This window comes from Bos indicus, chromosome 6 (genome assembly GCF_029378745.1).
Source record: "Bos indicus isolate NIAB-ARS_2022 breed Sahiwal x Tharparkar chromosome 6, NIAB-ARS_B.indTharparkar_mat_pri_1.0, whole genome shotgun sequence".
Taxonomy (NCBI): domain Eukaryota; kingdom Metazoa; phylum Chordata; class Mammalia; order Artiodactyla; family Bovidae; genus Bos; species Bos indicus.
Window position 1 is genome coordinate 85,670,559 of NC_091765.1, and position 10,708 is coordinate 85,681,266.

The 10,708-nt window shown below is 36.9% G+C and overlaps 1 long non-coding RNA gene across 1 annotated transcript in view; it reads left to right on the forward strand.

Annotated features, from left to right (window-relative positions):
• The first annotated feature begins 5,188 nt into the window (after positions 1–5,188).
• The window catches only part of LOC139183646 (uncharacterized), a 76,111-nt gene continuing 70,591 nt past the window's right edge, over positions 5,189–10,708 (forward strand). The window contains exon 1 of the long non-coding RNA XR_011567214.1: positions 5,189–5,259. This is a non-coding gene — a long non-coding RNA (uncharacterized lncRNA). The remainder of the gene's footprint in view (positions 5,260–10,708) is intronic.

A 10,708-nucleotide genomic window follows, 5' to 3' on the forward strand; every position in this document is an offset into this window, starting at 1 on the left:
GATTAGATTGACTAGTTTTCTATGAGTATGGTTTCAGTGTGTTTGCCCTCTGATGCCCTCTTGCAACACCTACCGTCTTACTTGGGTTTCTCTTACCTTGGGCATGGGGTATCTCTTCACGGCTGCTCCAGCAAAGCGCAGCCATTGCTCCTTACCTTGGACGAGGGGTATCTCCTCACTACCGCCCTTCCTGACCTTCAATATTTATCATGATCTTGAATAAAGTGTGCCTTACAGTCTTAGCAAGTGTCATGAATATTTTTTTCTCTAGAAGAAATGTGAAGAAGACAAAAAAAATTTTTTTTTGCTTATTTTGAATGCAAATTTGTTGAACTTATTTGTTATTAAGCAATTGTTCACATTATCCCTCATTCAGTTCTATTTAGTATTCTTTTCTTTGGTCTTACCAAGAAGATCATTCTGTAGAATCCATTCATATAGCTAGGTATTGGCTCCTAATATTTCTGGTTTCTTTCCTGTGTATCTTCACAGAACCTGTTAAGACAAAGGTCTTTATACTATTAGAAGATTTTTAGGTTTTTCACATCCTATCAGAGGAAGCCAGCTAACCTAGAATTAATTTGATTCAATAACTCCAAGTAATACACAAGCAAACTGAGGCCCTATGCAAGCAATGAATGTTTTTAAATATTGACCTTATAGACATATTTTCAAGTGCTTTCAAAAATATTAATCATTAGGCTGTCATCATCAGATTAATTCTCATTTAGGAGATAAAGAATAAAAAGGCAATCTGTACCAGAGTGAGATCTGTACCTTTATCTGGCCTTTGTATCAGGGTGAATCTGATCTCATGAAATTATTTAGTAAATGTTTCTCTTAAATTTTTTTAAAGATTTGAAAAGGATTAGTTTGATTATTTAATTTTTTAATAGTTTAATAGAATTTACCAGTTATATTATCTCTCTAGGATTTTTCCTTTTTGGGAGACTTTTGCTTATTTATTCAATCCCTTAGTTTGGCATAAATCTGTTGAAATAATTGATTTTTCACTCAGACTCACAGATACAGAGAACTAGTGATTGTCAGCAAGATAGGGGGTAGGAGCGATATATGAGTAAGGGGAAGTGGGAGGCACAAACTGTTGTGTAAAAGACAGACTCAAAGATCTGTTGTTCAACACAGGGAATATAGCCAATATTTTGTAATAACTGTAAATTGAAAGAAACCTTTAAATTTGGACAAATTTTTCAAAAGTTAATCAATTTGAGGATTCTTGGGTTCAGTTCAGTTCAGCCGCTCAGTCGTGTCCGACTCTTTGTGACCCCATGAATTGCAGCACGCCAGGCCTCCCTGTCCATTACCATCTCCCAGAGTTCACTCAAACTCACATCCATCGAGTCAGTGATGCCATCCAGCCATCTCATCCTCTGTCGTCCCCTTCTCCTCCTGCCTTCAATCCCTCCCAGCATCAGAGTCTTTGCCAATGAGTCAACTCTTCGCATGAAGTGGCCAAAGTACTGGAGTTTCAGCTTTAGCATCATTCCTTCCAAAGAAAGCCCAGGGCTGATCTCCTTCAGAATGGACTGGTTGGATCTCCTTGCAGTCCAAGGGACTTTCATGAGTCTTCTCCAACACCACAGTTCAAAAGCATCAATTCTTCGGCGCTCAGCTTTCTTAACAGTCCAACTCTCACATCCATACATGACCACTGGAAAAACCATAGCCTTGACTAGATGGACCTTTGTTGGCAAAGTAATGTCTCTGCTTTTTAATATGCTATCATTTAAGTTAGATATATTATAATCTTCAGAGATATGTATATATTTGCAGAAGAGAAAGCTATCTCAGAAAAGTTGAGTAATTTGTCCAAGACTACAGAGCAGTAATTGGCAGAGGCAAATTTCTAAGATAAGCTTGTTTTTTGTAGAGCCAATGAGTATATTCAGTACACATTATTCCATTCTGACACTCTCTCCACAATGCTCCAAATGAAGAACTTTTGATTTCTACTTTAAGTTAAATAGTTCTGGTGCTGCACTTTGTATTAGCCTTTGGATGCTAATAAGATTATCTTTCATTTTTCAGTCTAGTCACAGTCAGTATAAAGGCATACATTTGAGGTATTCACATTTTTTCTGTTGTCTAAGTTTCAATTGAGTCTACATTGTTTATGCTTTTCTCTTTGTGTGAGCTACCACAAACACAGTTAGAAACAAAGTAGCAATATAATTACTATAGAGCTTACAACTGTATTCATTCATTATGCTCAAAGTCCTTCAAGCTAGGCTTCAGCAATAAGTGAACTGAGAACCTCCAGTTGTACCAGTTGGCTTTTGAAGAGGCAGAGGAACCAGAGATCAAATTGCCAACATTCCTTGGATTCTAGAGATAGCCAGGGAGTTCCAGAAAAACTACTCCTGCTTCATCTACTATGTTAAAACCTTTAACTGTGTGGATGACAACAAAATGTGGAACATTCTTAAAGAAATGGGAATAACAGACCACCTTACCCATCTCCTGAGAAACCTGTATGAGGGTCAAGAAGCAACAGTTAGAAACAGTTATGGAACAACTGACTGGTTCCAAATTGGTAAAGGAGCATGACAAGGCTGCTTATTGTCACTGAAGCCCCAATACTTTAGCACCTGATGGGAAGAACCAACTCACTGGAAAAGACTCTGATGCTGGGAAAGATTGAAAGCTAAAGGAGAAAGGGAAGCAAAGAATGAGTTGGTTAGATAGCATCACTGACTCAGTGGACATGAATCTGAGGAAACTCTGGGAGATAGTGGAGGACAGAGGAGCCTGGCATGCTGCAGTCTATGGGGTTGCAAAGAATCAGACATGACTTAGTGACTGAACAACAATAGCAGCCATTCTAATTGAAGAAAGTGAAGATGAACTAAAGAGCCTCTTGATGAGGGTGACTAAGTAGAGTGGAAAAGGAAGTTTGAAACTCAACATTCAAACAATTAAGATCATGGCATCCAGTCCCAACACTTTATGGCAAATAAAAAGGGGGGGAAAATAGAAGCAGTGACAGACTTTATTTTCCTGGGCTCCAAAAATCACTGAGGATGGTGACTGCAGCCAAGAAATTAAAAGATGTGTGCTCACTGGAAGGAAAACTATTATAAACCTAGACAGTGTATTAAAAACCAAAGACATCACTTTGCTGACAAAGGTCCTTATACATAAAGCTATGGTTTTTCCACTAGATATACATGAATATAAGAGTCGGACCATAAAGAAGGATAGTTTAGTCGCTAAGGTGTGTCCAATTTTTGTGACCCCATGGACTGTAGCCTGCCAGGCTCCTCTGTCCATGGAATTCTCCAGGCAAGAATACTGAAGTGGGTTGCCATTTCCTTCTCCATGGGACTTCCTGACCCAGGAATCAAACCTGGGTCTCCTGCATTGCAGGCAGATTCTTGAGGGAACTTCAAATAAGAATGAGCACTGAAGCACAGATGCTTTTGGACTGTCATGTTGCAGAAGACTTGGGAGCCTCTTGGACTGCAAGGAGATCAAACCAGTCAATCCTAAAGGAAATCAATCCTGAAAGTTCATTGGAAGGAGTGATGGTGAAGCTAAAGCTCCAATACATTGGCCACTTGATGGAAAGAGCTGATTCATTGGAAAAGAGCCTGATGCTTGGAAAGGTTGGAGGAGCAGGGGCTGGAAGACGATGAGTTGGTAAATAGCATCATCAACTCAATGGACAGCAATTCGAGCAAACCCTGGGAAATAGTTTGAGGAGCTTGGCATGGTGCATTCCACAGGGTTGCAAAGAGATTGACAGGACTTAGCAACTGAACAACAACAGGTCGACAGAGTAGCCATGTTGGGACACATCCTGTTGACATCACAAAGGAAAAGAGAACTCTGGAGTATGTGGTGAGCTAAGTCGCTTCAGTCGTGTCTGATTCTTTGCGACCCTATGGACTGTAGCCTGCCATTGGATTCTCCAGGCAAGAACACTGGAGTGGGTTGCCATACCCTCCTCCAGGAGATCTTCCCAACCCAGGAATCGAACCCAAGTCTCCTGTAGCCCCTGCATTGTTGGCAGATTCTTTACCACTGAGCCACTGGGGAAGCCCCTGGAGTATCTGGACCTAACAATTATGTGTTGGACCTGGAAGTGATACATGCCACTTCAGCTCATTTTTATTGGTCAGAGAGTTTTGCACAATTGTGCTAAACTCAAGGACTAAGGGCATTATTATTGTCAAATATCTGGCATATTTGTTGAGCATCACGAATGATTACCACAATAATGTATTAAATACTTCTGATAGCATAGCAATCTAAGGTGGATAATTCCCATTAATTCCTGTGCCCAGGTTTTCAGTTTGAGTGTCAAATACTAAAATAATAAGCTGGAAATCATTCCAGGAGGTAAATACTCAGAGAAATAAAAAGAAGCATGGTTAATTACCTTAGGCAGGGGCTTTGCAGACTTGTATTGCAGTCCTCCAACAAATTCAATGTTAGGTTAAGTAAGGGTATGGAAATTCAAAATTCTGTTCAAATCAACCACATTTCAGCTTTTTCCCATAATCTCACATAATGTGGTAGGTTTTCCTGAACAAAAATGTAAGATGATAGAGGGAAAAGAATCTGATATGATAAGTGATACATGTATTGCCATCAAATTTTCTGAGTAAAGTCGTTAAAGAACCAATATTAGTTTCAGGCAACTCATGAAAAATCAATAGTTCTTCCCCCACCAAGAGTGCACAACACTGAGATTATGAAGAAACAAACACTGATTTAAGCATGGAACAAACCAAAAGCCGCTGCTTTCTATTTGAGCTAAACCCAAGCCCCACTCCATGCTCAGAATCAGCACGTGCTTCTAGCAATGAACAAGAAACTCAGCCAGTGATCCTCAGCCCACTATGCTAGAGTCTCCTTCTCTTCTGGAATTCCAATTTATCTCATCCTCATCACTCCAAAAGCCTCTGAAAGCTTTAATAATGACTTTTGTAATTGACTCTTTTTTTTTTTTTTTTTTTTCTTTCCTGGTGTTTGGGAGTGTGCTGCCACAACTAATTACATCCTATCCAGAAAGGAAATCTTACAATAAAAATTTTAAAATGATTTGTTCATTTTATACACAATGAAAGTTTCTATTTCCTAAGGCTTTGTCCCCTTTTGTGAAAATAGAGCATTGCATCATAATCTGGTGGCTAAATATTTGCTCTTTTGACATATTTGCCGACAAGCAGTACAGAAGAGTTCCCTTCCAAACAAAGTGGAAAGCAAGTGAATATTCACAGAATAAGAATGCAAGTAAGTGACTGAATTAAATCACTTTCCTTAGTTTGGAGCCTGAGCTTCATTCCTGAATTCTGCGTAACTACTGTGGTGTAAGGAACCTTACTCAGAGTTGGTGTCTTTTTGATATATGCATTCTGTGTCACTGAGAGGAGGAAACTGTAGCTCTCTGATTTCTCACCATAAGGCTTTTTGAATATTTTCCTTGGTGTTCCAAGTGTGCTAAAGTTTTAATTAGAAAATGTGAGGATTTTGATCTGTCAAGAAAATCTATATACATAAGAGATCATAAGCAAAACTCTGTAGTTTAGTGATCTGATTCTGGTAATGTCAAAATTCAAAATCCAATTTCAGTATATATTGCATTTTGGAGCCTTACTGGTGTCAGCCAAGGGTATAATTTATTCTCTTTGTGAAATGTTTTACTTCCATGCTCTTAAGCCTATGAGGGTTTTATTAGGATATAATTTAAATATCATGCAATTATTCCTTTTATCCAAACAGCTATATAGCTTTTTGTGTATTTATAACACCATGAAATCATCACCAGCATTACATTTTAGAAAATTTCATTACTCCCCAAAGAAATCCTGTATCCATTGATGGCCATTCCCCATTTCTTCCTCTTCCCAGCCCCTGATAACCACTATTCTACTTTCTCTCTCTCTTTTCCTATTTCAGAAAAACCTTGTTTCACTTAATATAAATGAAAGCATACACTATGTGATCTTTTGTGCCGCTTTCACTTAGCATAACATTTTCAAGGTCCATAGTGCGGCCAGATATATCAATATTTCATTACTTTTTGTTCCTGAATACTATTTTTGCAAGGATATTGTGCATTTTTTTTCATCCACTCATCAGTTGATAAAGACTTGGGTTGCTTTCTTATTTGGCTACTAAGAATAAGGCAGCTATGAGCATTCATGTGTGTGTTTCGTGTGGGAAAATGGGTTCATTTTTCTTGGTTATAGACCTAGGATTAGAATGGTGGGATCATGTCATTGATTTGCTTTATTTCATATCAAGATCCTTTTTTTTGTTGTTGTTAAATCTCTACTCCTTAGTAATCCACTGTGTTTCAAGCATCTTATTGAAATGAAGACAATATAGTAGGAAAACTAAAAACTATGTCTATTATTGATATAATTGATCTGGATAAACAAATTGTGAGAAAATATTTCAAATTTGGAAATACATTTCCCCCATTTCCAAAAGCACATGCCACTTTTGATACTATGCTGGGACATTTGTTGAAGAATGAATGATTGAAAGATATTTTACATCTATAGAAAAGTGCACCTATGTTTTATTTTGTATTTATTATTGATTTCATGCAGATTTTTGTGTTTAGACACTGTGAAGTTAAAATGTTAACTTGCATATTTCTGTCTGGTAGAAAAAAAATCATCCCTTAAATTATGATTTATTGCCCTATTAGACATTGACTATTTTTGTGTATACCCTAATAATATTATCTTTTCACTCTTTTTTCTCCAAGATGTTTATAGTTCCTCAAAATATTTTTTGAACCAGATGTCATCTTACTTGTTTCTTCTTCAATTATTAGAACATATTGGCACATATTTTAATATTATATAAATTATAATTTATATCTTTAAATTTGAAAGATATACTTAGAATACATTATATAATGAAGATTCTAAACTGATCCTAAATGCCAATCTATATCTAATAGCATTTTTAAATTTATGAGAGTAAAATAAATGTTTTCCTTCTATTTTACAAGACTTTATTCTTCTTTCTCACATTAATAATATATTTCTCAAAGAATATTTTAGGGGAGAATAGAGAGAAAGAGCTAGGAGAGAATTAGAATCTTATCTCATTATTAATGCTTCACTATAAAAGAGGTTCCAAACTGAGTACTAAACTGCTGGAACCAGAAATAAAGAATTTAGATCCAGGTATAGATCAGTCACTGGTTGGTCCATGGCTCAGAAAATGTCACTAGGATGAGATTTTAAGTTATCTGTTTTCAGTTTTGCCTCTTGTATCTTGGACTCTAAACATGAGTGAGCAATGTATGCAGCAGTTTTCCTCCACATTTTTTAGGGTAAAGACTAGAGAAACAGCACCTATTTCTGTCACAAAATTTCAGGAAAATGTCTCAGTGCAACAAGTCAACCTTGATTAGGTCATATGCCTTTTGAACTTATTTCATATTCCTTGGCAGCATACTTCATTAAAAGCTTTCATGTGGTTTGTGAGTTGTTGAAGAAATAATTCCTTACAGGAAATTTAGAACAGATACTCAAAAAATGGAAAAGGGAAATGGCTATAAAACAAGACATTGCAACTATCAAGGAAAATTTTAATTTTTGAGAAATGAGGTTTTTTTTTTTTTTTTTTTTGTAATGATATATTATTAGAGACACTTTTGTCAAAAAATCAATAAATAAAACAATGTTGAAATTCATATGAAATTGAAAAAGACCCCAATAGACAAAGCAATCCTGAGAAAAAAGAGTAACCCACAGGCATCACACTTTCTGATTTCAAGTAATAGTATAAAACTATAGTAATCAAGGTCATATGGTACAGGTATAAAAACAGACACATGAACCAACAGAACACAATCAGAATCCCAGAAATAAACTCATGTATATATGGTCAACTAATATTTCACAATGGAGCCAAAAACACTCAATGGAAAAAGATAGTCTTTTAAATAATTCTTCCTGAAGAAATGAATATTCTCATGCAAAAGAATAAAAATAGACCTCAATCTTATTTCACTACAAAAATTAACTGGGAACGGGTTAAAGACTTTGATGTATGACCTGAAACCATAAATTTCCTAGAAGAAAACATGGTAGAAATTTTCTTAATACAGATCCTGACAATGATTTTTTTTAAATTAACACCATAAGCATAAGCAACAAAATTAAAAAATAAACAAGGGGGACTAATTCAAACAAAAAAGACCATGCATAGAAAAAGAAATGATCCACAAAATGAGAAGGCGACTCATAGATGAGAGATAATACTTGTAAACCCTATATCTGATTCAGGGTTATGATCCAAAATGTCTAAGGAACTCAAATACAATTCAGTACAAAAAATCAATTTTATAAAATTAGCAAAGGATCTGAATATAGAATTTTTTTCCAAAGAAGATATTCAAGTGGCTAACAAGTACATAAAAAGATGTTCACCATTGCTAATCAGGGAAATACAAATTAAAACCACAGTGAGATATTAGGTTGGTGGAAAAATAATTTCAGTCTTGCATTGTTGACCTTTGCCATTTGATATTGGAATACATTCTTAAATAAATGTGGTTATGATATACATCATTTTAATATGTATTTCTTGTTTTATTTTGTGCTAATGAATTATTACTGCTATTTATTTTATGTATATTTTAGACAATGGAAATAATGTTAGACAAAAAGCAAATTCTAGTGATTTTCTTATTTGAGTTCAAAATAGCTCATAAAGCAATGGAGACAACTCACAACATCAACAATGCATTTGGCCCAGGAACTACTAATGAACGTACAGTGTAGAGGAGGTTCAAGAAGTTTTGCAAAGGAGGCTAGAGCCTTGAAGATGAGCAGCACAGTAACTGACCTTCAGAAGTTGATAATGACCAACAGAGAGGACCATGAAGCTGATCGTCTTACCACTACACAAGAAGTTGCCTAAGAATTCTACATCGACCATTCTACAGTTGTTCTGCATTTGAAGCAAATTGTAAAGGTTGAAAAGCTCAATAAGTGGGTGCCTTATTGTGAGCTGACTGCAAGTCAAAAAAATCATTTTAAAATGTCATCTTCTTTTATTCTATGCAGCAAAAAAGAACCATTTCTGTATTAAATTGTGACACGCAACAAAAAGTGAATTTTATACAATAAGCAGCAATGACCAGCTCAGTGGCTGGACTGAGAAGAAGCTCCAAGGCAGTTTCCAAAGCCAAACTTGCACCAAAAATGAGTCCTGGTCACTGTTTAGTGGTCTGCTGCCCATCTGATCCACTACAGCTTTCTGAATCCTGGTGAAACCATTATATCTGAGAAGTATGCTCAGAAAATCAATGAGAAGCACTGAAAACTGCAACACTTGCAGCCAGCATTGGTCAACAGAAAGGGCCCAATTTTTCTTCACAACAATGCCTAACCACATGTTGCACAACCAATGCTTTAAAAGTTGAACCAATTGGGCTACAAGGTTTTGCTTCATTTGGCATATTCATCTGACCTCTTGCCAACTGACTACCATTTCTTCAAGCATCTCCATGACTTTTTGCAGGAAAAATGCTTCCACAACCAGCAGGATGCAGAAAATGTTTTCCAAGATTTTTATGCCACAGGAATAAACTTACTTTTCATTGGCAAAAAATGTGTTGATTGTAACTTTGTGCAATGATGAGTGTTAACTAGAGTTCTTGTGGTGTTCATTTCACAATGTTGTTGTTTGCATCCTAAGCCACTTCAGTCACGTCCAACTCTGTACGACCCATGGACGATAGCCTGCCAGGCTCCTCTGTCCTTGTGATTCTCCAGGCAAGAATATTGAAGTGAGTGTTGTAGTTTAGCTGCTAGGTTGTGTCCAACTCTTTTGTGACCCCTTGGACTGTAGCCTGTCAGTCTCCTCTGTTCATGGGATTTCCCAGGCAAGAATACTGGAGTGGGTTGTCATTTCCTTCTCCAGGGGACTTTCCCAACCCAGGGACTGAACCCATGTCTTTTCCATTGCAGGCTAATTCTTTATCACTGAGCCAGCTGGGAAGCCTTCATTTCACAATAGCACACATATAAAATCATTATATCATATATTTGTGATAAAGGAAAATGATTTTAAGGCAGGACAAGAAAAATTTAATACAAAATTTACTCTGTCATTTGTGATAATACTCCATCCCCTCCTTCAGTTTATCTGCATTATACATTAACTAGATCCCCCTTAGAAGATACAGAAATGCCTACTCACAAAAAAAAATGAAACAAAAAACTTCCTCCTGCTGCCAGAAAGTTAATGCCTCAGGAGATAATACTCCTTCCTTAATCCTTTTGGAGAAGGCAATGGCACCCCACTCCAGTACTCTTGCCTGGAAAATCCCGTGGACCGAGGAGCCTGGTGGGCTGCAGTCCATGGGGTCGCTAGGAGTCGAACACAACTGAGCGACTTCACTTTCACTTTTCACTTTCATGCATTGGAGAAGGAAATGGAAACCCACTCCAGTGTTCTTGCCTGGAGAATCCCAGGGACAGAGGAGCCTGGTGGGCTGCTGTCTATAGGGTGGCACAGAGTCAGGGCCGCAGTGACACACCACTTGCCTTGTTGGCCTATGTGAACTGTCAATATTACTCTGATGTATAACCCTATGATGTATAACCCTTTATATCAAAAACCTATACAAATATGTTTTTTACTTCTAACGGGCAGAAATTTCCTCAGTGCTTTCTGAAAGACATCTTCTGGGTTATAATCCTAAATT